Raw genomic sequence first — 27,160 nt, forward strand, 5'->3', positions numbered from 1 at the left:
GTGGTGGGGGCTGACAGGGAATGGAGTGGAACAGCGGTGGATGAACAGGCTGGGGTTGGTGTTGGACCGCGGTGAAGGTCAGGCTGGGGGCGGTGTGAGCATGGCAATGAGGATCAGGCTGGGTGTGGTGTGTGGATGGCAGTCAGGGTCAGGCTGGGGACGATGTGTGGACAGCGGTGATGGTCAGGTAGGGGGAGGTGTTGAACTGCGGTGATTGTCAGGCTGAGGGCGGTGAGTGGACGGCAGTGAGGGTCAGGCTGTGTGTGGTGAGGGGCAGGCTCTGGGCGATGTTGGACAGTGGTGGGGCCTGACAGGGAATGCAATTGAACAGCGGTGGGCGATCAGACTGGTGATGAATTTGGACCGCGGTGAGGGTCAGGTTTGGGACAGTGTGTGGACGGCGGTGATGGTCAAACTGGGGACAGTGTGTGGCCGGTGGTGACGGTCTGGCTGGTGGCGGTGTTGGACAGCAGGGAGAGTCAGGCTTGGGGCAGTGTTGGACGGCAGTGAGGGTCAGGCTGGGGGCGGTGTTGGACGGCAGTGAGGGTCAGGCTGGGGGCAGTGTTGGATGGAGGTGAAAGTCAGGCAGGGGGCGGAGTTGGACGGAGGTGAAAGTCAAGCAGGGAGCCGAGTTGGATGAGGGTGAAGTTCAGGTTCGGGGCAGTGTGTGGACAGCGGTGAGGGTCAGGCTGTGGTGGTGTGCAGATAGCAGTGAGGGTCAGGCTGTGGGTGGTGTGTGGACAGCGGTGAGGGTCAGGCTGGGGGCGGTGTGTGGATGGCAGTGAGGGCCAGGCTGGGGGTGGTGTGTGGTTGGCAGAGAAGGTCAGGCTGAGGGCCGTGTGTGGAGGGCAGAGAAGGTCAGGCTGGGGACGGTGTGTGGAGAGTGGTAAGGTGCAGGCTGGGAGCAGTGTGTGGACGGCGGTGAGTTTCAGTCTGGGGCTTTGTTTGGGCTGCAGTGATGGTCTGTTTGGGGGCGGTGTTTGGAGTCAGGCTGGGGGCGGTGTTGGAGGGTGGTGAGGCTCAGGCTGGGGGCGGTGTGCGAACGACAGTGAGGGTCAGGCTGGGGATAGTGTGTGCACTGCAGTGAGGGCCAGGCTGGGGGCAGTGAGGACCAGGCTGGGGACCGTGAGAGTTAGGCTGGGGGCAGTGAGGATCACACTGGGAGTAGTGAGGGTCAGGCTGTGGGCTGTGTTGTACAGCCATGTGGTCTGACAGGGAACGGCATTGTACAGTGTTGGGAATGAGGCTGGGGACAGTTTTGGACCGTGGTGAGTGTCAGGATGGGGACGGTGTGTGGACAGTGGTGAGGATCTGGCTGAGGGCAATTTGTGGATGGCATTGAGGGTCAGGCTGTGGACGGTGTGTGGACAGTGGTGAGGGTCAGGCTGTGGACGGTGTGTGGACAGTGGTGAGGGTCAGGCTGTGGACGGTGTGTGGACGGTCGTGGCTGTCAGGCTGAGGGCAGTTTGCGAAAGGCAGCGTGGATCAGGTTGGGGGTGGTGTGTGGACGGGGGTGATGGTCAAGCTGGGGGCGGTGTGTGGACATTGGTGAGGGTCTGGCTGGGGGCGGTGTTGGACGGCAGTGAGTGTCAGGCTGGATTGGTGTTGGACGGAGGTGAAGTCAGGCTGGGGGCAGTGTTGGACGGAGGTGAAAGTCAGACATGGGGTGGTATGGGACGGAGGTGAATGTCAGGCTGGGGACGGTGTTGGACGGAGGTGAAATTCAGGCTGGGGGCGGAGTTGGATGAAGGTGAGGTTCAGGCTTGGGGCACTGTGTGGGTGGCATTGAGTGTCAGGCTGGCAGCGGTGTGTGTACGGCAGTGAGGGTCAGGCTCGTGGTAGTATGTGCAAGGCGGTGAGGGTCAGGCTGGCGGCGGTGTATTGACGGCAGTGAGGGTCAGTCTGGGGCATTGTGTGTAAGGCAGAGAAGGTCAGGTTGGGGGCCGTGTGTGGACGGCAGTGCGGTTCAGGCTGGGGACGGTGTGTGAACAGTGGTGACGTGCAGGCTGGGAGCGGTGTGTGGACGGTGGTGAGGGTCAGGCTTGGGGCAGTGTGTCAGCGGCGGTGAGGGTCAGGCCGGAACCGTGGTGTGGATTGTGGTGAGAGTCAGACTGGGATGGTTTGTGGACGGCAGTGAGGATCAGGCAGGGGGCCGTGTGGTGGATGGTGGTAAGGGTCAGGCTGGGGGTGGTGTGTGGACTGCAGTGATGTTCACTCTGGGGGCTGTGTATGAACCGCGGTGAGGTTCAGGATGGGGACAGTGCGTGGACAGTGGTGAAGTGCAGGCTGGGAGCGGTGTGTAGCCTGTGGTGAGGGTCAGGTTGGGGGCAGTGTGTGGAGGGCAGAGATGGTCAGGTGACGGTGAGTGTACAGTGGTGAAGTTCAGGCTGGGGACGGTGTGTGGAGGTGGTGAGGGTCAGGCTTGGGGCAGTGTTTCGCGGTGGTGAGGGTCAGGCTGGAGGCAGTGATGGTCAGGGTGGGGACAGTGAGTGGACGGCGGTAAGGTTCAGGCTGTGGGCAGTGTGTGGACGGCAGAAAAGGTCAGGCTGGGGATGGTGTGTGGACGGCAGTGAGGCACAGGCTGGGAGCGGTGTGTGGATGGTGGTGAGGGTCAGGCTGGGAGCAGTGTGAGGGTCAGCTTGGGTGCAGTGTTGGACGTCGGTGAGGGTAAGGCTGGGGGCTGAGTGTGGATGATGGAGAGCTTCAGCCTGTGGATGGTGTGTGGATGGTGGCGAGATTAAGCCTGGGCTCAGACAGTATTGTGGGAGCGTTGTGTGGCCAGCGGTGAGGGTCAGTCTGGGGGCATTGATGTTCAGGGTTGGGGTGTTGAGTGGACGGCGGTGAGGTTCAGGCTGTGGGCGGTGTGTGGGCGGTGGTGAGGGTCAGGGTGGGGGCGGTGTTTGGGCTGCATTGATGGTCTGGCTGGGGGCGGTGTTGGGAGTCAGGTGGGGGCGGTGTAGGTGGTCGGTGAGTGTCAGGCTGTGGGCGGTGTGCAGTCGACAGTGAGGGTCAGGCTGTGGACGGTGTGTGCATGGCTATGAGGGTCAGGCTGGGGTCCTGTCTGGACTGCAGTGAGGGACAGGCTGGGGGCAGTGTGGGCCAGGCTGGGGGCAGTGAGGGTTAGGCTGTGTGTGGTGCTGTACAGCCATGGGGGTCTGACAGGAACAGCGTTGGACAGTGGTGGCTGTCAGGCTGTGGGCGGTGTGTAGACGGTGGTGTGGGTCAGGCTGGATGCGGTGAGGGTCAGGCTGGGGCTGGTGTTGGACCGAGAGGAGTGTCAGACTGGGGGCAGTGTTGGATGGCTATGAGTGAAAGGCTGGGGTGGTGTGTGGACGGCAGTGAGGGTCAGGCTGGGGGCGGTGTTGGATGGCTATGAGTGAAAGGCTGGGGTGGTGTGTGGACGGCAGTGAGGGTCAGGCTGGGGGCGGTGGTGGACTGGGGTGAGGGTCAGGCTGGGAGCGGCGAGGGTCAGGCTGACGGCGGTGTGTGGATGACAGTGAGGGTCAGGCTGGGGGCTGTGTTGGACTGGGGTGAATATCAGGCTGGGAGCAGCGAGGGTATGACTGGGGGCGTTGTGTGGACAAAAGTGAGAGACAAGCTGGTGGCGGTGTGTGGACAGCAGTGAGGGTCAGGCTAGGCGCATTGTGTGGATGGCGGTGAGGGTCAGTCTGGTGGTGGTGTGTGGACGGCAGTGATAGTCAGGCTGGGAGCAGTGAGGGATAGTCTGGGGGCAGTGTTGGTCGGCAGTGAGGGTCAGGCTGGGGGCTATGTTGGACTGGGGTGAGGGTCAGGCTGGGATTGGCGAGGGTCAGACTGTGGGCGGTGTGTGGATGGCGGTGAGGCTCAGGCTGGGGATGGTGTTGGACTAGGGTGAGGGGCAGGCTGGGGACACTGTGCGGACAGCGGTGAGGGACGAGCGGGGGGGCGATGAGTAGATAGCAGTGAGGGTCAGACTGGGGGCGGACTTTAACTTGGGTGAGGGTCAGGCTGGGAGCGGTGTTGAACAGCAGTGATGTTCAGACTAGGCGCGATTTTGGACTGGGGTGAAGGTCAGGCTGGTGGGGATGTGTGGATCGTGGTGAGGGTCAGACTGGGGGTAGTGTGAGGACTACAGTGAGAGTCAGGCTGGGAGCAGTGAGGGTCAGGCTGTGGGCAGTGTTGGACCGCAATGAGGGTCATGCTGGAGACGGCGTTGGACTGGGGTGAGGGAAGGATCAGGCTGGCAGCGGTGAGGGTCATGCTGGCAGTGGTGTGTGGGTGGCAGAGAGGGTCAGGCTGGAGGCGGTGTATGGACGGCAGTGAGGTTCAGGCTGGGACTGTGTGTGGACAGCTGAGAGGGTCAGCCTGGGGGCAGAGGGGGTCACGCTTGGGGCAGTGTGTTGATGGCGGTGAGGGTCAGACTGGGGACATTGTGTGGACGGCCATGAGGGTCAGGCATGAGTGAGTTTGTGGACGGCAGTTAGGGTCAGGTTGGCTACGGGTGTTTGGACGGCTGAGGGGGTCAGCCTGGGGGCAGTGAGGGTCAGACTGCGGGCGGTGTGCAGATGGCGGAGAGGGTCAGGCTGGGGGCGGTGTGTGGACGGTGATGAAGGTCAGGCTGTGGGCGGTGTCTGGACGGCAGTGAGGGTCAGGTTTGGGCTGCTGCATGGACGGCGATGAGGGTCAGGCTGGAGGCGATGTGTGGACGGCGGTGAGGCTCAGGCTGGGGGCAGTGTTGTTCGGCGGTGAGGGTTAGGCTGGGGACGATGTGTGGGACAGAAGTGAGGGATCGGCTGGGGCGGTATGTGGACCGCAGTGAGGGTCAGGTTGGGGGCGGCGCTTGACTGGGGTGAGGGTCAGGGTCTGGCTGGGAGCAGTGAGGGTCAGGCTTGGGACGGTGTATGTACGGCGTAGAGGGTCAGGCTGGGGGCGGTGTGTGGACGGTGGTGAGCGTCAGGATAAGGAGGTGTTGAACAGCACTAAGGGTCAGGCTGGGGGCGGTGCGTGGACGACAGTGAGCTTCAGTATGGGGGCTGTGAGGGTCAAGCTGTGGGCGGTGTTGTACAGCGGTGGGGGTCTGAAAGGGAACGGCATTGGACAGTGAAAGTATCAGGCTGGGGACGGTATAGTGCCACGGTGAGGGACAGGCTAGTGGTGGTGTGTGGACAGCGGTGAGCGTCAGGCTGGGGGCAGTGTGTCGACGGCAGTGGGGGTCAGGCATGGGGTGGTGTGTGGATGGAGATGAGGGTCAAACTGGGGACTGTGTGTGGACGGCTGTGAGGGTCAGGCTGGTGTCGGTGTGTGGACAGCTGTAAAGTTCAGGCTGGGTACAGTGTGTGGACGGCTGAGGGGGTCAGCCTGGGGGCAGTGAGGGTCAGGCTGGGTACAGTGTGTGGACGGCTGAGGGGGTCAGCCTGGGGGCAGCGAGGGTCAGGCTGGGTGCGGTGTGCGGACGGAGGAGAGGGTCAAGCTGGGGTCGGTGTCTGGATGGTGGTGAGGGTCAGGTTGGGAGCAGTGTTGTGGTGAGGGTTAGGCTAGGAGTGATGTGTGGACGGCAGTGAGGGACAGTCTGGGGGCAGTGAGCTGACGGCATTGAGGGTCAGGCTGGGTGCGGTGTTGGACTGGGTTGAGGGTCAGGCTGGAGGCGGTGAAGGTCAGGCTGGGGTGTTGTGTGGACAGCAGTGAGAGGTAGGCTGGGGCGGAGTGTGGACCGCAATGAGGGTGAGGCTGGGTGTGGTGAGGGTCAAGCTCTGCGCAATGATGGACAGCGGTGGGGCCTGACAGGGAACAGAGTTGAACAGCAGTGGGCAATCAGGCTGGGGATGGAGTTGGACTGCGGTGAGGGTCAGGTTGGGGGCAGTGTGTGGACGGTGGAGAAGGTCAGGCTGGGGGTGGTGTTGGACAGAGGTGTAGTCAGGCTGGGGGTGATGTTGGATGGAGGTGAAAGTCAGGCTAGGGGCGCTGTTGCACGGAGATGAAAGTCAGGCTGAGGACGGTGTTGGATGGAGGTGAAAGTCAGGCTGGGGGGGTGGAGTTGGACAAGGGTGAGGTTCAGCCTCGCGGCACTGTGTGGGCAGCGTTGAGTGTCAGGCTGGAGGCGGTGTGTGTACTGCAGTGAGGGTCGGGCTGGTGGCAGTTTGTGGCCGGTGTTGAGGGTCAGGCTTCGGGCGGTGTATGGATGGCAGAGAGGGTCAGGCTGGGGGCAGTGTGTGAATGGCGGTGAGGTTCAGGCCGGGGATGGTGCGTGGACGGTGGTGAAGTGCAGGCTGGGAGAGGTGTGTGGCCGGCGGTGAGGTTCAGGCTGGGGGCAGTGTGTGGAGGAGAGAGAAGGTCAGGCCGGGGGTGGTGTGTGGACGGGGGTGAGGGACAGGTTCGGGGCAGTGTGTCCGCAGTGGTGAGGGTCAGGCTGGGGGCGGTGATGGTCAGGGTGGGGGCGTTGAGGTTCAGGCTGGGGCAGTGTGTGAATGGCAGAAAAGGTCAGGCTGGGGACTGTGTGTGCAAGGCTATGAGGTCCAGGCTGGGGGCAGTGAGGGTCAGGCGGTGGGCTGTGTTGTACAGCCATGTGGGTCTGTCAGGGAATGGCGTTGGACAGTGGTGGGGATCAGGATGGGAACGGTGTTGGACCGCGGTGAGGGTCAGGCTGGGGGCGGTGTGTGGACAGTGGTGGCTGTCAGGCTGGGGCAGTGTGTGAATGGCAGAAAAGGTCAGGCTGGGGACTGTGTGTGCAAGGCTATGAGGGCCAGGCTGGGGGCAGTGAGGGTCAGGCGGTGGGCTGTGTTGTACAGCCATGTGGGTCTGTCAGGGAATGGCGTTGGACAGTGGTGGGGATCAGGATGGGAATGGTGTTGGACCGCGGTGAGGGTCAGGCTGGGGGCGGTGTGTGGACAGTGGTGGCTGTCAGGCTGGGGCCAGTGTGTGGGTGGTGGTGAGGGTCAGGCTGTGGGCGGTGTTGGATGCAGGTGAAAGTCAGGCTGGGGGCGGAGTTGCACAAGGGTGAGGTTCAGGCTCGGGGCACTGTGTGGGCACCAGTATCAGGCTGGAGGCGGTGTGTGGACGGCGGTGAGGGTCAGGCTGTGGGCAGAGTATGGACGGCAGTGAGGGTCAGACTGGTGGCGTTGTGTGGACGAGAGAGAAGGTCAGGCTGGGGGCTGTGTGGTGGACGGCAGTGAGGTTTAGGCTGGGAGTGGTGTGTGGACAGTGGTGAAGTGCAGGCTGAGGGCGGTGTGTGGACGGTGGTGGCTGTCAGGCTGATGGAATTTTGTGGACGGCAGTGAGGGTCAGGCTGGGGACGGTGTGTGGACAGTGGTGAGGGTCAGACTGGGGACGGTGTGTGGACAGTGGTGAGTGTCAGACTGGGGACGGTGTGTGGACAGTGGTGAGGGTCAGACTGGGGACGGTGTGTGGGCGGTGGTGAGGGTCAGGCTGGGGACGGTGTGTGGGCGGTGGTGAGGGTCAGGCAGCGGACGGTGTGTGCGCGGTGGTGAGGGTCAGGCTGGGGATGGTGTGTGGGCGGTGGTGAGGGTCAGGCTGGGGATGGTGTGTGGACAGTGGTGAGGGTCACGCAGCGGACGGTGTGTGCGCGGTGGTGAGGGTCAGGCTGGGGACGCTGAGGTTCAGTCTGGGTGCCGTGAGGTGGATGGCGGTGAGGTTCAGGCTTGGGGTGGTTTGGGGACCGCAATGAGGGTCAGGCTGGAGGCAGTGTGTGAAAGGCGGTGAGGTTCAGGCTGGAGAGTCAGGATGGAGGTGATGTGTCGACGGCAGTGAGCCTCATGCTGGAGGCAGTATGTGGATGGCAGTGAGTGTCAGACTGGGGACTGTGTGTGGACGGTGGTGAGGGTCAGGCTAGGGTTGATGTGTGGACGGCTGAGAGTGTCAGCCTGGGGACAGTGAGGGTCAGACTGGGGGCGGTGTCTGGACGGCAGTGAGCGTCAGTATGGGGGCTGCGAACATTAGGCTATTAGCGGTGTTGTACAGTGGTGGGGGTCTGACAGGGAATGGCGTTGGACAGTGCTGGTGTCAGGCTAGGCACAGTGTTGTGCCACGGTGAGGGTCAGGCTTGTGGCGGTGTGTGGACGGCAGTGAGGGTCAGGCTGGGTGTGGTGTTGGATGGCGGTGAGGTAAGGCTGGGGACAGAGTGTGGGGTCATGGAGGGTCAGTCTGGGTGCGCTGTGTGGTCGACGGAGGGGGTCAGGCTGGGGACTGTGTGTGGACGGTATTGAGGGTCAGGCTGGGGGTGGTGTGTGGACAGCAGTGAGGGAAAGGCTGGGGCCGTGTGGACGTCCGTGAGGGTCAGGCTGCGGATGATGTTGGTACGCATTGAGAATCAGGCTGGGAGAGGTGTGTGGACAGCAGTGAGGTTAAGGCTGGGGGCAGTGAGGGTCAGGCTGTGGGCGGTGTTGGACAGCGGTGGGGTTCTAACAGGGAACGACATTGGACAGTGGTGGGGATCAGGCTGGGGATGGTGTTGTACCACGGTGAGTGTCAGGCTTCAGGCGGTGTGTGGACGCGGTGACGTTCAGGCTGGGAGTGGTGCCTGGACGGCAGTGAGAGTCAGGCTGGGGGCAGTGTTTGACTGGGATGAGTGTCAGGCTGGGAGCGGTGAGTGTCAGTCCGGGGCGGTGAGTCAGGCTGGGGGCGGATTGTGGATCGCAGTGAGGGTCAGTCGGGGGGCGGTTTGTGGATGGCGGTGAGGATCAGGCTGGGGTCGCTGAGTGGACGACAGTGAGGGTCAGGCTGGGGATGGTGTTGGACTGGGGTGAGGGTTAGGCTGGGACCGTGAGGGTCAGTCTGTGGGCAGTGTGTGAACGGTGTGTGGACGGCTGAGAGGGTCAGCCTGGGGGCTGTGAGGGTCAGGCTGTGGTAGGGTTCAGGCTGGGGATGGTGTTGTACCGCGGTGAGGGTCAGGCTTCGGGCAGTGTGTGGACGGCGGTGAGGGTCTGGCTGGGGATGGTGTGTGGACGGCAGTGAGGGTCAGGCTAGGCGAGGTGTTGAACGGCACTGAGGCACAGGCTGGGGGTCGTGTGTGGACGGCAGTGAGCGTCAGTATGGGATAGTGAAGGTCAGGCTGTGGGTGGTGTTGTACAGCGGTGGGGTTTGGGCAGGGAACGGCATTGGACAGTGGTGAGGATCAGGCTGGGGACGGTGTTGTACCACGGTGAGGGTCAGTCTTGCCCAAGTGCTTGGACGGCAGTGAGATTCAGGCTGGGACCATGTGTGGACGGTGGCGTCGGTCAGGCTGGGGGCGGTGTTGGACAGCAGTGAGCATCAGGCTGGGAGTGGTGTGTGGACATCAGTGAGGGTCAGGCTGGGGGCGGCGTTGGACGGTTGGGCTGGGAGTCCGTGAACCACCGCAATCTGCGGTTGCAGGGGCCTGCTGCGTGCAGCACCCTCCACCCCAGATCCCCGAGAGAAAGGGGGAGGACTCCCGTTAGGAGAGCCCTCCACTGGGGATCCCCACCGCCCAGTGGCAAATGGGCACGCCAAGGCGTGTCCGGGCGGTGGATGAGGGAGAAGAGTTGGACGGTGTTCAGGTGTCCCTGAAAGCAACAAAATTAAAATTCCGGAGGCGGCTCAGGTTGTGGGGCACAGGCTCCCGCGGGAAGTACGGGACCTTGGGGCCAATGTGAAATTCCGTCCGGGCCGGGGTGAGCGCGGACGGGATCCCACCGCACACCTGAGCGTCCTCCAACCGGTGCACTACGTCGGGTCCGAGCACCGCCGTTTTAAGGCGTCGGATGGCGGTGGCCACGTACCGGACGTCTACCGCTGCCCTGCTAGCTATGTCCTGCGGCAGCGTCCAGCCCAGGCCCCCGGCACCCAGCACGTCCCCGACCCTGGTCGCCCTCGCCGCCACGGCCCTCCCCTCCGACAGCCACTCGAACCCGCGAGTACGGAGGTGCGGATTCCTGAGCAACGGCTCCCTGACGACAGCCGCTACTCCAGCCGGAGGGTAGGCACGACGCGATTCGACCATGTTCCAGACAGTGATCAGGTCCTGGTAAAAGACAGGCAGCACCTTGAGGGCGACCTCCAAACCGTCATGGTCGACGAACAGGAGCTGCGTGTCGTAGTTGAGGTTACGCACCTGGCGGAAAAAATACGTCGCCAGGGCGCACCACCTAGGAGGAGGCTCGACGTAAAGGTATCGCCGCAAGGTCTGAAGGCGGAACGTCGCGACCTGGGTGCGGACGCACACCAGCGACTGACCGCCCTCCTCGATAGGGAGACTCAGAACCTGCGCGGCGACCCAGTGCATCTTTTTGTCCCAGAAGAAGTCGACCAACGTTCTCTGGATGTCAGCGACAAAGCCAGGAGGAGGGACCAAAGTGACCAGCCGGTACCACAGCATGGCGGCCACCAGCTGGTTTATGACCAGCACTCGACTCCTGTAAGATAGCACTCGGAGCAGTCCTGTCCAGCGGCCTAGGCGAGCCGAGACTTTGGCCTCCAGCTCCTGCCAGTTGGCCGGCCAGGATTCCTCAGCCGGGCTGAGGTAGACCCCCAGGTAGAGGAGATGGGTGGTACTCCAGCTGAACCCCCGTAACTCCTCCGGCAGAGAGTCCACCCGCCACGGACCGACCAGTAGTCCGGAACACTTGGCCCAGTTGATCCTGGCGGAAGACGCCGCCGAGTACACGGCCTGGCACTCGCGCATCCTCCCCAGGTCATCCGGGTCGGTGAAAGTGAGGAGCACGTCGTCGGCGTAGGCCGAGAGGACCACCCCCGTGCCCGCGCCGCGCAGAACCAGCCCCGACAACCTCCTCCGCAAGAGGCGCAGGAAAGGCTCCACGCACAGGGAATACAGCTGGCCGGACAGGGGACAGCCTTGACGCACTCCTCTCCCGAAGCGAAGGGGCGCCGTCAGGGACCCGTTAACTTTAACCAGACACTCTGCGGCGGCGTACAAAAGTCGGATCCGGGCGACGAACCGCGTCCCGAACCCGAACGCCCGCAGAGTCCCGAGCAGGTACTCGTGATCGACCCTGTCGAACGCCTTCTCCTGGTCGAGAGACAGGAAGGCGCTCGGCAGACCAGCCCGTCGACAGAAATGGATCAGGTCCCGGACCAGGTGGACGTTGTCGTGTATCCTCCGGCCCGGGACCGTGTAGGACTGGTCCGGGTGAATCATGCGGGCCAGCACGGAAGCCAGGCGAGAAGACAACACCCTGGCGAAGATTTTGTAGTCCGTGCTGAGGAGGGAGACCGGACGCCAGTTCTTCAAAGAACGAAGGTCCCACTTCTTCGGCAGCAGGACGATGACCGCCATGCGCCAAGAAAGGGGCAGCTGTCCGGCATTTAGACACTCCCCCAGGACCTGTGCGTAGTCGTTCCCCAGGACGTCCCAGAACGCCCTGAAGAACTCCACAGTCAGCCCGTCCAGCCCCGGGGTTTTGCCCCTCGAGAGCCGGTCGAGGGCGCCGGTCAGCTCCTCTAAAGTGACGGGAGCGTCGAGCCTTCCGGCGTCTTCCGGGCCGAGCTGCGGCAGGTCCTCCCACAGAACTCTGCGAGCGTCCTCGCTGGACGGATCCGGAGAGAACAGAGCCGTGTAATAGTTTCGGACGTGGGCCCTGACGCCCTCCGGATCCGAGACGAGGGACCCGTCGTCGGCCAGCAGCACAAGGAGCTGCTGACGGGTGCCGCGCCTTTTTTCCAGCGAGTAGAAGAAGGGGGAGCCGCGGTCCAGGTCCTGGAGGAGCTGGATCCGCGACCTCACGTAAGCGCCCCGAGCCCCGACGAGCTGCAGGTCCAGGAGCGCGGCCTTCTTCTCTTCGTACACCCCGCGCAGGGCCGGGTCCGCGTCGGGCTGACCGAGGCGTGACTCCAGGTCGAGCATCTCCCTCTCCAACTCCACGATCCTGGATTTCCGCCTCTTGGTCGACCCCCTCGCGTACTCCTGACAGAAGACGCGGACGTGAGCCTTGCCCACGTCCCACCATAGCCTCAGGGAGGGGAAGCTTCCCCGCTTCCTTCTCCAGCCGGCCCAGAAACGACGAAACGAGTCCCGGAACCGCTCGTCCTCCAGCAGCAGGTTGTTAAAGTGCCAGTACGCGGAGCCGAGCCTGGCGCCGAACGGAAGGAGTTCCGCCCACACCAGGTGATGGTCCGTGCACGACACCTGCCGCGTGGAGGCCTTCGGAAAACAGGAGGCGTACGCCCGCGAAACGTACAGGCGGTCGATTCTGGACGCTCCGACCCCAGGCCTCACGAAGGTGAAGGCGACGGAGTCGGGATGGAGATTCCGCCAGACGTCCACCAGGTCGAAGGACTTGACCAAGTCCCCCAACCTCTTCCCCGACGCGCAGCCAGTGCGGGCACCGCCGTGGTCCCTGCCCTCGAGGACGCAGTTAAAATCTCCCCCGAGGACGACGCACTGGTTCTCGTCGATGGAAGCGAGATGAGCGGACAGTTCTTCGAAGAAGCTCGCTTGCCTCGGCCCGGCCAGGGGAGCGTATACGTTCACCAAGTGAAGCACCGCGCCCCCCAGCCGAACCGTCAGGTGAAGCAAACGGCCTGGCACCGGCTCCCTGACCCCCAAGATCTCCGGCTGAAAATGCGGGGCCAACAGGATAGCCACCCCGCCAGTTCTGCGGGTGAGGTGACTCATGTAGACCCCCCCTCGCCACTCCAGGAGCCAGGTGGCTTCGTCTCCCCGGGTAGTGTGGGTTTCTTGCAGGAAGCACACCGCATACCTCCCGTCCCGAAGGACCGAGAGGGTCTGGAATCTGCGCTGTGACTCCCTGCTGCCGTTGATGTTGAGGCTGGCTATAGTCGTCTCCATGTCGGAAGCGTTGTGCTACCACCACCAGTACACAAAAACAAATACAGTTACTGGGAGGACGAGGGAGGGGCACAGGTGTCCCTCGCCCTCACCAGGAGTGCCCCCAGGAAGTTCCTGACTCGCTTTCGCTCGTTGATGTCGAGCCCAGGCGCCTGGCGAGCAGCGTGGACCGACCAGTAAACTTGTTCGAAAGAGCTCCAGCGGTCGAGCGCCAGTTGGGCTCTATCCCGGCGACCTCGAGTTTCCACGACAAATTCCCGGAGTTCCTCGATGGGGATGAGGGGGAGATCGGCGGGGGGCACCTGGGACTCGAAAACGTCACTGCAGACGGAGTCCGCGTCGTCCCCGGTGTCCGCCACCGATCCCGAACCCTCCTCCGGGAGGTCGCCCTCGGTCGCCGACCCCTCCCCCACCGAGAGGATGGGGGCTGGTCCGGCGCCGCCAACCGGCCTCGAACCCCCGGCGACCCCACCCCCAGGGTCACCGGCGGTACCCTCCTCGGCGCACCCCGTCCCGGAACGCCCCGAGTTCGGGTCGTCGGGCGGCGGAGGCTCGGGGCCCCGCTCCTCTCCCGACACCGGGACGCCTGGCTCCTCGGGGAAGAGATCGTCCCCCAGGGCCAAGGCCCCCGGAAAAACAGTCTGGGAGGGAGGAGCGGGGATAACACCTTCCTCCCCTCCGCCGCTCGGCGACCCAGTAAAGGGTCCGTTGTCGACGCCCGCACCGCGGCCCTCGTGGCTGCTGTCTGGCAGGTCGGGCCGCGGTGCGGGATTGTTGGGGGGTACCGTGGGCCCGTCCCCCGGAGAGGGGCAGCGCCTCCGGCGCGCTGCAGGACTTTCTCCCCCCTCTAAAGGCCAGCACCTCTTCCCCAGAGAGACAGGGGGGGATTTATGGGCCTTCCCCTCCCCGCCCGTCGTGGTGGTCATGGGGCCTGAGGCCCCTCCCCCCAGCCTTTCCTGGAATACGATTGGCTGGGGGAAGGCAGGGGGCGTGGCCAGGGTGGGGAGGGTCAGCTGTGTCACTTCCTGCCCTGCCCCTGGTTTATCAGGTGATGGCGGGCGGGGCAGGGGCCCAGTTCCCTCTCCGGGGCCCGGAGACATGGTCGCTGCGGGAGATTGGTCAGCGGTGGTCCCTCTGAGGTTAGTGCCAGGGTGTGGCTGGGCGGGGCTCGGGATCGGGCTCAGGCTCAGGGTCCCCCGGGCCAGGTGTGGCAGTGCCCGGGGCGGGCGTCGCAGCCCCAGGGGTTTCTCCATCGGGGTGGGGGGTAGATGTGGGGTCTGTGGGGTCAGGGTCAGGGTCGGGTACGGGTTCGGGGGTTTGGGGGTCAGGGATCCCGCCCCGGGGCGACGCTGGCACGGCCGCAGGGGCATTGTCGTGCCGGGGCGGGGCAGGTCGTGGGCTGGGTGTCGGGGAAGCGGATAGGGTGGTCTCCCCGTGGGCAGGCCTGACGCGTCGCGTCTTCCTGAGCGCCTTCCTGCCGGCTGGACGCTCACCCCCCTCCCTGCCGGAGGCTGGAGGATCGGAAGCCTCCGGCTCAGGCTCTGGTGCCGGGGCCTGCTGTGTTGACTTTGGGGGAGGGGGAGTGGGTGCGGCTGGACCACCGTCAGCCGTTGGCGAGGGCTGGGCGGCCTTCTGGGTGGGGCAGTTTTTTCTAATGTGCCCCACCTCGCGGCACAGGTGGCACCGCACGCCGTCCGCCGTCCAGAAGGCGCGGTAGGCCGCGCCCTCGTGGAGGAGTGTAACAGAGCCCTCCGTGACCTCCTCCCGGGCCAGGCAAATAAACACCTGGCGTCGGAATGAGTAAATGTGCCAGAGGGCGGGGTCCTTGAGACCGAGCAGGAGCGGTTGGATCCCCGACCGGATCTCCCCCAAGGTGGTGAGGTGGGGGAGAAGGAGCACGCTGGCAATGAAGGGCGGGACGTTGGAGATCACGACCCTCTGGGCCGTAACCTCCAGAGGGTCGACGGGCAAATATGTCCCGCCCACAGTGAGCCCCCTCTCCACGGCCAGGTGGACCGCCTGCTCGGTCTTTAGGAAAAATACGGCCTTCCCGTACATCCGGGCCGCAGTGACGATGGCCAGTGGGCCGACCACACTAGCCATGGCCTTGCTGTAGGCCTCGATGGTCATGTTAGGGTGGGGAGACGCCTTGACCCCCAGGCATTTAGTGAGGTGCCTGAAGGTGGTGTGGTTTGCAGCGGGGGCTGGGACAGCCGAGCCTAAGGCAGCGGCTACCCCGGCGAAGGTCGCGGGGCCCAGCCGCACCTTCGGGCTCGCCATATTCCGCTGCTGGATGTTAGGCCCCAGGCAGCAGTGGTGGAGGTGGGCCTCTGGCAGCAGCAGTGGTGGAAATCCTGGGGATGTGCCCGAGGCCAGTCACCCAAGGCGAGTCCCAAGCAGTGATGGTAGAGACTGGCCTCAGGCAACAGCAGCAATTGAAACAGGCCTCAGGCGAGTCCCAGGTGGGCCCTCGGTCGTAGTGGTGGGGGGCAGACCTGTTGGGGAAGGCCCCCAAGTCAAGTCCCAGGCAGCCCCCAAAATTGAGACCCAGGCAGCGGATGTGGAGGCAGGCCTCTAGCATTTCCTGGGCAGGTCTCAGTAGTAGCAGTGCAGGGCAGGCCAGTCGGGAGGGTCCCCAAGGCAAGTCCTAGGCAGCCCCAAAATCGAGTCCCAGGCAGCAGTGATGGAGACAGGCCTCAGACAACAGCAGCAGCAGTGGTGGAGGTCCTGGGGAGGGGACCCAGGGCGAGTCCCAGGCAGCGACGGTGGAGGTAGGCCTCGGGCAGCAACAGCAGTGGAGGCAGGCCTCTCCTCAGGCAACAGCAGCAGCAGTGGTGGTGGTGGTGGAGGTCCTGGGGAGGGGCCCCAAGGCGAGTCCCAGGCAGCAGCAGGGAGGCAGGCCCCAAGCAGCAACAGGGAGAGTCCTTGCACACAGAGTCAGTCACAAAATGGTCCAATTTCTCCAGAAGGCAAGGAAACACTCGAGTGGCCAGTCACAACTCCAGGGTGTGGGTGGACACCGCGTCCTCCAATGACACCTGGGCTCTAACGTAACCCCGGAAGAGGGGCAGGTAGTCGGCCCTAACGACCCCCTCCACGGCCCGCTGCCTGGACCTATTGATGGCCAGTTTGGCCAGGCCCAGGAGCAGACCCACGAGGAGGACCTCGGACCTGCCCTCCCTCCTCCGTAGCGGGTGCCCGAAGATCAGGAGCGTGGGACTGAAGTGCAGCCAGTAACAGAGGAGAAGGTTTTTGAGAAAATCAAAAAGGGAGTGCAAACGCCCACACCCAATATATACATGGTCCACGGACTCCACAGCACCACAGAACAAGCAGTTGGGCTGGGAGTCCGTGAACCACCGAAATCTGCGGTTGCAGGGGACTGCTGCGTGCAGCACCCTCCACCCCAGATCCCCAAGAGAAAGGGGGAGGACTCCCGCATAGAGAGCCCTCCACTGGGGATCTCCACCGCCCGGTGGCAAATAGGCACGCCAAGGCGTGTCCGGACGGTGGATGAGGGAGTAGAGGTGGACGGTGTGCAGCAGCAGTCGATACAGGTCAATCCTTTTAATATCCTTAAAAGAAACAAAATTAAAATTCGGGAGGCGTCTCAGATTGTGGGGCACAGGCTCCCGCGGGAAGTACGGGACCTTGGGGCCAATGTGAAATTCCGTCCGGGCCGGGGTGAGCGCGGACAGGATCCCACCGCAGACCTGAGCGTCCTCCAACTGGTGCACTACGTCGGGTCCGAGCACCGCCGTTTTAAGGCGTCGGATGGCGGTGGCCACGTACCGGACGTCTACCGCTGCCCTGCTAGCTATGTCCTGCGGCAGCGTCCAGCCCAGGCCCCCGGCACCCAGCACGTTCCCGACCCTGGTCGCCCTCGCTGCCACGGCCCTCCCCTCCGACAGCCACTCGAACCCGCGAGTACGGAGGTGCGGATTCCTGAGCAATGGCTCCCTGACGACAGCCGCTACTCCAGCCGGAGGGTAGGCGCGACGCGATTCGACCATGTTCCAAACAGTGATCTGGTCCTGCTAAAAGACAGGCAGCGTCTTGAGGGCGACCTCCAAACTGTCACGGTCGATGAACAGGAGCTGCATGTCTTAGATGAGGTTACGCACCTGGCGGAAAAAATACAGCGCCCGGGCGCATCTCCGAGGAGGAGGCTCGACATAAAAGGTATCGCCGCAAGGTCTGAAGGCAGAACATCGTGAGCTGGGTACGGACGCACAACAGCGACTGACCGGCCTTCTCAATAGGAAGACTCAGAACCTGCGCAGACACCCAGTGCATCTTTTTGTCCCAGAATAAATCGACCAACGTTCTCTGGATGTCAGCGACAAAGCCAGGAGGGGGGACCAAAGTGACCAGCCGCTACCACAGTATGGTGCCAACAGCTGGTTTATGTCCAGCACTCGACTCCTGTAAGATAGCATTCGGAACAGTCCTGTTCAGCGGCCGAGGCGAGCCAAGACTTTGGCATCCAACTCCTGCCAGTTGGCTGGCCAAGATTCCTCAACCGGCCTGAGGTAGTCCCCCAGCTAGAGAAGATGGGTGGTAATCAGGCTGAACCCCCGTCACTCCTCCGGCAGAGAGTCCACCTGCCACGTACCGACCAGTAGTCCGGAACATTTGGCCCAGTTGATCCTGGCAGAAGACGCTGCCGAGTACACGGCCTGGCACTCGCGTATCCTCCCCAGGTCAGCGAAGGTGAGGAGCACGTGGGTGTAGGCCGACAGGACCACCCCCGTGCCTGTGCCGCACAGAACCATCCCCGACAACCTCATCTGCAAGAGGTGCAGGAAAGGCTCCACGCACAAGGAATACAGCTGGCCGGACAGGGGGCAGCCTTGACATTCTCGTCTCCCGAAGCGAAGGGGCGCCGTCAGGGCCCCGTTAACTTTAACCAGACGCTCTGCAGCGGTGTACAAAAGTTGGATCCGGGCGATGAACTGCGTCCCGAACCCGCATGCCCGCAGAGTCCCGAGCAGGTATTCGTGACCGACCCTGTCGAACGCCTTCTCCTGGTCGAGAGACAGGAATGTGCTCAGCAGGCAAGCCCGTCGACAGAAATGGATCAGGTCCCGGACCAGGTGGACATCGTCGTGTATCCTGCGGCCCGGGACCGTGTACGACTTGTCCGGCTGAATCCTGTGGGCCAGCACGAAGGCCAGGTGAGAAGACAACACCATGGCGAAGATATTACAGTCCGCGCTGAGGAGGGAGACCAGACACCAGTTCTTTCATGAACGAAGGTCCCCCTTCTTTGGCAGCAGGACGATGACTGTCCTGCACCAAGAAAGGGGCAGGTGTCCGGCATTTAGACACTCCCCCAGGACCTGTGCGTAGTCGCTCCTCAGGACGTCCCAGAACGCCCTGAAGAACTCCGCAGTCAGCCCGTCCAGCCCCGGGACTTTGCCCCTCGAGAGCGCTAGTCAGCCCCTCTAAAGTGACGGGAGTGTTGAGCCTTCCGGCGTCCTCCGGGCCGAACTGTAGCAGGTCCTACCAGAGAACTCTGCGAGCATCCTCGCTGGACAGATCCGGAGAGAACAGAGCCGTGTAATAGTTTCAGACGTGGGCCCTGATGTCCTCTAGATCCGAGACGAGGGACCCGTCGTCGGCAAGCAGCACAAGGAGCTGCTGACGGTTGCCACGCCTTTTTTCCCCCGTGAGTAGAAGAAGGGGAGCCGCAGTCCAGGTCCTGGAGGAGCTGGATCCGCGACCTCACGTACGCGCCCCGAGCCCCGACGAGCTGCAGGTCACGGAGCGCGGCCTTCTTCTCGTCGTACGCCCCGCGCAGGGCTGGGTCCGCGTCGGGCTGACCGAGGCTTGACTTCAGGTCGAGCATCTCCCTCTCCAACTCCCCAATCCTGGATTTCTGCCTCTTCGTCGACCCCCTCGCGTACTCCTGACAGAAGAAGCGGACGTGAGCCTTGCTCCCGTCCCACCATAACCTTGGGGTGGGGAAGCTTCCCCCTTTCCTTCTCCAGCCGGCCCAGAAAAGACCAAACGAGTCCCTGAACCGCTCGTCCTCCAGCAGCAGGTTGTTAAAGTGCCAGTACGCGGAGCCGAGCCTGGCGCCAAATAGAAGGTGTTCCGCCCACACCAGGTGATGGTCCGTGCACGACACCTGCCGCATGGAGGCCTTCAGAAAACAGGAGGTGTACGCCTGCGAAATATGCAAGCGGTCGATTCTCGACGCTCCAACCCCAAGCCCTATGAAGTTGAAGGAGATGGATTCAGGATGGAGATTCCACCAGACGTCCAACAGGTCGAAGGACTTGACCAAGTCCCCCAACCTCTTCCCCAACGCCCAACCGTGCGGGCACCGCCGTGGTCCCTGCCCTCGAGGACGCAGGTAAAATCTCCCGACTGGTTCCCGTCGATGGAGGCAAGATGAGCGGACACTTCTTCGAAGAAGCTCACATGCCTCGGCCCGGCCAGGGGAGCGCAGACGTTCACCACGTGAAGCACCGCGCCTCCCAGCCGAACCGTCAGGTGAAGCAAACAGCCTGGCACGGGCTCCCTGACCCCCAAGGTCTCTGGCTGAAAATGCGGTGCCAACAAGATAGCCACACCGCCAGAGCTGCGGGTGAGGTAACTCATGCAGACCCAGCTACCCCTCCTCGCCACTCCAGGAGCCAGGTGGCTTCGTCTCCCGGGGTTGTGTAAGTTACTTGCAGGAAGCACACCGCATACCTCCTATCCGGAAGGACCGAGAGGGTCTGGAATCTTCGCTGTGACTCCCTGCTGCGTTGATGTTGAGGCTGGCTATAGTTGTCTCCGTCGGAAGCGTTGTGCAACCACCACCAGTACAGTTAAAAACCGATATATTCATTTACTGGGAAGTCAGGGGAGGGGCACAGAAGTCCCTCGCCCTCACCAAGAGTGCCCAAAGGAAGTCCCTGACTCGCTTGCGGTCATTCATATCGAGCCCAGGTGCCTGGCGAGCATCGTGGGCCGACCAGTAAACGCTCTCGAATGAACTCCAGAGGTCGAGCGCCACTTGGGCTCTATCCTGGCGACTCCGTTTCCTCGACAAATTCCCGGAGTTCCTCGAGGGGGATGAGGGGGAGACCGGTGGGGGGCACCTGGCACTCAAAAATGTCGCTGCAGACAGAGTCCATGTCATCCCCGGTGTCCGACACCGACCCCAAACCCTCCTCCGGGAGGTCCCCCTCTGTCACCGGCCCCTCCTTCACCGAGAGGATGGGGGCTGGTCCGGCGCCGCCAACTGGCCTCAGACCCCCAGCGACCCCACCCCCCGGGTCACCAGCAGTACGTTCCTTGGCATACCCCTTTCCAGAACACCCAGAGTCCGGGGTTATTGGGCGGCAGAGGCTCGGGACCCCTCTCTTTTCCCGACACCGGGACACCCGGCTCCTTGGGGTAAAGGTCCTCCCCAGGGCCAAGGACCCCGGAAAAGCATTCTGGGGGGGGGGGGGGGAAGCAAGGAGAGAGGATAACACCTTCCTCTCCTCCACCTCTCGACAACCCAGCAGAGGGTCCTCTCTTGTCACCACAGCCCATGGTGTTATTAAAGTCCTCCCCAGGTGCCAGAGGAGTTGAGGCAGCAGGAGGCCCTGCTCTAGCACCTAGGGGTTTGGGTGGGACGGGCCGCAGTGTAGGACCGTCGAGAAGCACCGTTGGCTTGTCCCCTGGAGAGAAGCAGCACCACCCACGCAATGCTGGAGTATCTCTCCCATCGAAGGGCTGGCACCTCTTCCCCAAAGGGACAGGGAGAATTTATGGGTCTTCCCCTCCCCGCCCGCCTTGGTGGTCATGGGGCCCGACGTCCCGCCCCCCCCCCCAGCTTTTCCCAGAGTTGGATTGGCTGGGGGAAGACAGGGGACGTGGACAGGGTGGGGATGGTCAGCTGTGTCACTTCCTGCCCCGCCCCTGGTTTATCAGGTGATGGCAGGCGGGGCAGGGGCCCAGAGACATGATTGCTGCAGGAGGTAAGCAGTGGTGCATCCCCCCAGGTTAGTTCTAGGGCGTGAATGCGTGGGGTGGGATGGGGTTCGGGCTCGGGGGCTCCCGGGCTAGGTGTTGCAGCCCCAGGGGTTTCTCTATCGGGGTGGGGGGTGGATGTGGGGTCAGTGGGACCAGGATCAGGGTTGGGGGTCAGGGATCCCGCGCCAGGGCGACGCTAGCATAGCCGCAGGGGCGTTGTCGTGCCGGGGCGGGGCAGGTCGTGGGCTAGGTGTCGGGCAAGGGGATAGGGTTGTCGCCCTGTGGGCGGGCCTGATGCGTCGTGTCTTCTTCAGCACCTTCTGGCCCGCTGGACGCTCACCCCTCTCCCTGGCAGAGGCTGGAGCATTGGATGCCCCCAGCTTAGCCTCTGGTGCCGGGGCCTGTGGTGTTGACTTTGAGGGAGGGGGAGTGGGTGCGGCGGCACCACCATCAGCCGTTGGCGTGGGCTGGGCAGCCTTCTGCGTGGGGCAGTTTTTTCTTCTGTGCCCCACCTCGCTACATAGGTGGCACCGCACGCTGTCCCGAAGGTGCGATAGGCCGCGCCCTTGTGGAGGAGGGTGAACAAACCCTCGGTGACCTCCTCCTCGGCCAGGCAAATAAACACCTGGCGTCGGAAGGAGTATATGTGTCGGAGGGTGGGGTCCTTGAACCGAGCAGGAGCGGTTGGACACCCAACCGGATCTCCCCCAAGGTGGTGAGGTGGGGGAGAAGGAGCTCGCTGGAAATGAAGGGTGGGAAGTTGGAGATCACGACCCTCTGGGCCGTGACCTCCAAAGTGTCGACGGGCAAATGTGTCCCGCCCACAGTGAGCCCCATCTCCACAGCCAGGTGGACCGTCTGCTTGGTCTTACGGAAAAAGACGGCCTTCCTGTACATCCGGGCCACAGCGACGATGGCCAGTGGGCCAACCACACTAGCCCTGGCCTTGCTGTATGCGTCGATGGACATTTTAGGGTGGGGATAGGTCTTTACCCCCAGGCATTTAGTCAGGTGCCTGAAGGGGATTGCGGTTGCGGCCGGGGTTGGGACAGCCAAGCCTAAGGCAGCGGCTATCCCGGAGTAGGTGCTGCTGGGCCCCGCGACATTCGGGCTCGCCCTCGTTCACAGCGGTGGGGGCAGGCCTTTAGGGGACGGTCCTCAAGGCAAGTCCCAGGTAGCCCCAAAATTGAGTCCCAGGCAGCAGTAGTGGTGGAGGTTCTGGGGAGGAGCCCAAGGCGAATCCTAGGCAGCGGTGGTTGAGGCAGGCCTCAGGCAACAGCAGCAACGGAGGCAGGCCTCTGGCAAGTCCTAGGCAGGCCCTTGGTCGAAGCGGTAGGGGGCAGACCTGTTGGGGAGGGTCCCCAAGGCAAGTCCCGGGCAGCCCCAAAATTGAATCCCAGGCAGCAGCAGGGGAGGTGGGCCTCCATCAATGGCAGTAGTGGAGGTCCTGGGGAGGGGACAAGGTGAGTTCCAGGCAGCCGTGGTGGAGGCAGGCCTCAGGCAAGTCCGAGGTAAGCCCTTGATTGCAGTGGTGGGGGCAGACCTGTTGGGGAGGATCCCCAAGGCAAGTCCCAGTCAGCCCCAAAATTGAGTCCCCGGCAGCAGCAGTGGAGGTGGGCCTCTGACCGCGGCAGTGGTGGAGGTCCTGGGAGGGGCCCCAGGCAAGTCCCAGGCAGCAGCAGTGAGGCAGGCCCCAACCAGCAACAGCTGAGGAAGGCCCAGACGGGGTCCCAGAGACCAGTGGGAGTGGGCCCCAGGTCAGCAGCAACACTCCCTTGACTTGGGTGAGGGCCAGGCTGCAGCTCCAAAAGTAGGCCCCAGACTCAAATGCTCTCACCTCCTGCTAGTGCCTCCTCCTCTTCTTCCTTCTTTCTTCCTTCTTCTTTCAGCTCTCTGGATGTGGGGCAGCGAGTCCAGAGATAATCCCCTTCAAGGAGGAGAGTCCTTGCACATATACACACGCACACGCACACACACACACACACACTGATCTAACTCTCAGTAGGGAAAACATCCGAGTGGCCAGTGACAAGCACTGCCCTTCACATCAAAGACCAGTGCTATGTAATCAAACAGTGAAGGAGAGGGTAGGGACAAAATCAAAATAGAGTTGGAGGGCGAAATAATGCACTCCACTCCCTGCGGTGCCCACCTCTCCCTGAACAACTCCAGGGTGTTGGTGGACACTTTGTGCTCCTTCCCCAAGGACACCCGGGCCCTACAGCCTTTTTGATTATTTTTTTCTGTTTTTTCTTTTTTTTCTTTCTTTTTTATAACCCTGACACTATCGCCTAACTGCGGTAGTGCTTTTATTTTCAGCAGCAGCAGCAGTGGTGGAGGTCCTGGTGAGGCACCCCAAGGCAAGTCCCAGGCAGCAGCAGTGAGGCAGGCCCCAAGCAGCAACAGGGAGAGTCCTTGCACGTGTTCACACACACAGTCACAGTCACACACTGATCGAATCTCCAAAAGGAAGGAAACACCCCAGTGGCCAATGAAAATCAGTGGCCCTTCACAGCAAAGGGCAATGCTGTGTGATCAGAGACTCTTGTTCTTTTTTTCCAAGTCAAGCCTCTGTTTTTTTTTAAAATTTAACTCCCACACTACCGCCTAACTGCGGTAGTGCTTATTTTTCCCTAGCACCCATGGTGTGTGTGTGTAGATATGAGACACAGTGAAAGACACAAAGTGCACGAATCTTTATTCAATTGCCACCACCAGGAAGATATAAAAAAAACCCAAGTGGCCAGTGACAAACACTGCCCTTCACATCAAAGGGCAATGCTGTGTGATCAAAAAGTGAAGGGGAGGGTAGGGACTAAATCAAAATAGTTTTGGACGGGGAAATAATGCACTCCACTCCCTGCGGCGCCCACCTCTCCCTGAACGACTCCAGGGTGTTGGTGGACACCATGTGCTCCTTCTCCAAGGACACCCGGACTCTAACGTAACAGTGGAAGAGGGGCAGGCAGTCGGCCCTAACGACCCCCTCCACGGCCCGCTGCCTGGACCTGTTGATGGCCAGTTTGGCCAGGCCCAGAAGCAGACCCACGAGGAGGTCTTCGGGCCTGCCCTCCCTCCTCCGTATGGGGTGCCAAAAGATCAGGAGCGTGGGACTGAAGTGCAACCAAAAGCAGAGGAGGAGGTTTTTCAGAAAATCAAAAAGGGAGTGCAAACGCCCACACCCAATATATACATGGTCCACGGACTCCCCAGCACCACAGAACAAGCAGTTGGGCTGGGAGTCTTTGGACCACCGCAACCTGCGGTTGCAGGGGACTGCTGCGTGCAGCACCCTCCACCCCAGATCCCCAAGAGAAAGGGGGAGGACTCCCGCGTAGAGAGCCCTCCACTGGGGTTCCCCACCACCCGGTGGCAAATGGGCACGCCAAGGCGTGTCCGGACGGTGGATGAGAAAGAAGAGGTGGACGGTGTGCAGCAGCAGTCTATACAGGGCCCTTCTTTTCACATCCTTGAAAGAAACAAAATTAAAATTCGGGAGGCGTCCCAGGTTGTGGGGCACAGGCTCCCGCGGGAAGTACGGGACCTTGGGGCCAATGTGAAATTCCGACCGGGCTGGGGTGAGCGCGGACGGGATCCCACCGCAGACCTGAGCGTCCTCCAACTGGTGCACTACGTCGGCTCCGAGCACCGCCGTTTTAAGGCGTCGGATGGCGGTGGCCACGTACCGGACGTCTATTGCTGCCCTGCTAGCTATGTCCTGCGGCAGCGTCCAGCCCAGGCCCCCGGCACCCAGCATGTCCCCGACCCTGGTCACCCTCGCCCCCACGGCCTCCGCTCCCACAGCCACTCGAACCCGCGAGTACGGAGGTGCGGATTCCTGAGCAACGGCTCCCTGAAGACAGCCGCTACTCCAGCCAGAGGGTAGGCGCGACGCGATTACGACCATGTTCCAAACAGTGATCAGGTCCTGCTAAAAGACAGGCAGCGTCTTGAGGGCGACCTCCAAACCGTCACGGTCGACAAACAAGAGCTGCGTGTCGTAGTTGATGTTACGCACCCAGTGGAAAAAATATGTTGCCAGGGCACACCACCTAGGAGGAAGCTCGACGTAAAGGTATCGCCGCAACATCTGAAGGTGGAACGTCGCGACCTGGGTGCGGACGCACACCAGCGACTGACCGCGCTCCTCAATAGGGAGACTCAGAACCTGCGCGGCGATCCAGTGCATCTTTTTGTCCCAGAAGAAGTCGACCAACGTTCTCTGGATGTCAGCGACAAAGCCAGGAGGAGGGACCAAAGTGACCAGCCGGTACCACAACATGGCGGTCAACAGCTGGTTTATGACCAGCACTCGACTCCTGTAAGATAGCACTCGGAGCAGTCCTGACCAGCGGCCTGGGCGAGCTGAGACTTTGGCCTCCAGCTCCTGCCAGTTGGCCGGCCAGGATTCCTCAGAGGGGCTGAGGTAGACCCCCAGGTAGAGGAGATGGGTGATACTCTAGCTGAACCCCCGTAACTCCTCCGGCAGAGATTCCACCCGCCACGGACTCGCGCATCCTCCCCAGGTCAGGCGGGTCGGTGAAAGTGAGGAGCATGTCGTCGGCGTAGGCCGAGAGGACCACCCCCCGTGCCTGTGCCACTCAGAACCAGCCCCGACAACCTCCTCCGTAAGAGGCGCAGGAAAGGCTCCACGCACAGGGAATACAGCTGGCCGGAGAGGGGGCAGCCTTGACGCACTCCTCTCCCGAAGAGAAAGGCCGCCGTCAGAGACCCGTTCACTTTAACCAGACATCCTGCGGCGGTGTACAAAAGTCGGATCCGGGCGACGAACCGCGTCCCGAACCCAAATGCCAGCATAGTCCCGACCAGGTTCTCGTGATCGACCCTGTCAAACGCCTTCTCCTTGTCGAGAGACAGGAATGTGCTCAGCAGACCAGCCCGTCGACCGAAATGGATCAGGTCCCGGACCAGCTGGACGTTGTCGTGTATACTCCGGCCCGGGACCATGTCGGACTGGTCCGGCTGAATCATGTGGGCCAGCAAGGGAGCCAGGCGCGAAGATAACACCCTGGTGAAGATTTTGTAGTCCGTGCTGAGGAGGGAGACCAGACGCCAGTTCTTTAATGAACGAAGGTCCCCCTTCTTTGGCAGCAGGACGATGACCGCCCTGCGCCAAGAAAGGGGCAGCTGTCCGGCATTTCGACACTCCCCCAGGACCTGTGCGTAGTCGCTCCCCAGGACGTCCCAGAACACCCTGAAGAACTCCACAGTCAGCCCGTCCAACCCCGGGATTTTGCCTCTCGAGAGCGCCGGTCAGGTCCTCTAAAGTGACGGGAGTGTTGAGCCTTCCGGCGTCCTCCGGGCTGAGCTGCAGCAGGTCCTCCCACAGAACTCTGCGAGCATCCTCGCTGGACGGATCCGGAGAGAACAGAGCCGTGTAACAGTTTCGAACGTGGGCCCTGATGTCCTCTGGATCCGAGACGAGGGACCCATCGTCAGCAAGCAGCACAACGAGCTGCAACGGGTGCCACGACTTTTTTGCAGCGAGTAGAAGAAGGGGAGCCGCGGTTCAGGTCCTGGAGGAGCTGGATCCGCGACCTCACGTACTCGCCCCGAGCCCCGACGAGCTGCAGGTCCCGGAGCGCGGCCTTCTTCTCTTCGTACGCCCCGCGCAGGGCCGGGTCCGCGTCAGGCTGACTGAGGCGTGACTCCAGGTAGAGCATCTCCCTCTCCAACTCCCGGATCCTGGATTTCCGCCTCTTCTTCGACCCCCTCGCGTACTCCTGACAGAAGACGCGGACGTGAGCCTTGCCCACGTCCCACCATAGCCTCAGGGAGGGGAAGCTTCCCCGCTTCCTTCTCCAGCCGGCCCAGAAACGACCAAACGAATCCCGGAACCGCTCGTCCTCCAGCAGCAGGTTGTTAAAGTGCCAGTACGCGGAGCCGAGCCCAGCGCCGAACGGAAGGAGTTCCGCTCACACCAGGTGATGGTCCGTGCATGACACCTGCCGCGTGGAGGCCTTCGGAAAACAGGAGGCGTACGCCCGCGAAACGTACAGGCGGTCGATTCTGGATGCTCCAACCCCAGGCCTCACGAAGGTGAAGGCGATCGAGTCGGGATGGAGATTCCGCCAGTCGTCCACCAGGTCGAAGGACTTGACCAAGTCCCCCAACCTCTTCCCCGACGCCCAGCCAGTGCGGGCACCGCCGTGGTCCCCTGCCCTCGCGGATGCAGTTAAAATCTCCCCCGAAGACGATGCACTGTTTCTCGTCGATGAAAGCGAGATGAGAGGAAACTTCTTCAAAGAAGCTCGCTTGCCTCGGCCCTGTCAGGGGTGCATAGACGTTCACCAAGTGAAGCACCGCGCCCCACAACTGAACCGTCAGGTGAAGCAAACGGCCTGGCACTGGCTCCCTGACCTCCAAGATCTCTGGCTGAAAATGCGGGGGCCAACAGGATAGCCACCCCACCAGATCTGCGGGTGA

This window comes from Chiloscyllium punctatum, chromosome 17 (genome assembly GCF_047496795.1).
Source record: "Chiloscyllium punctatum isolate Juve2018m chromosome 17, sChiPun1.3, whole genome shotgun sequence".
NCBI lineage: Eukaryota > Metazoa > Chordata > Chondrichthyes > Orectolobiformes > Hemiscylliidae > Chiloscyllium > Chiloscyllium punctatum.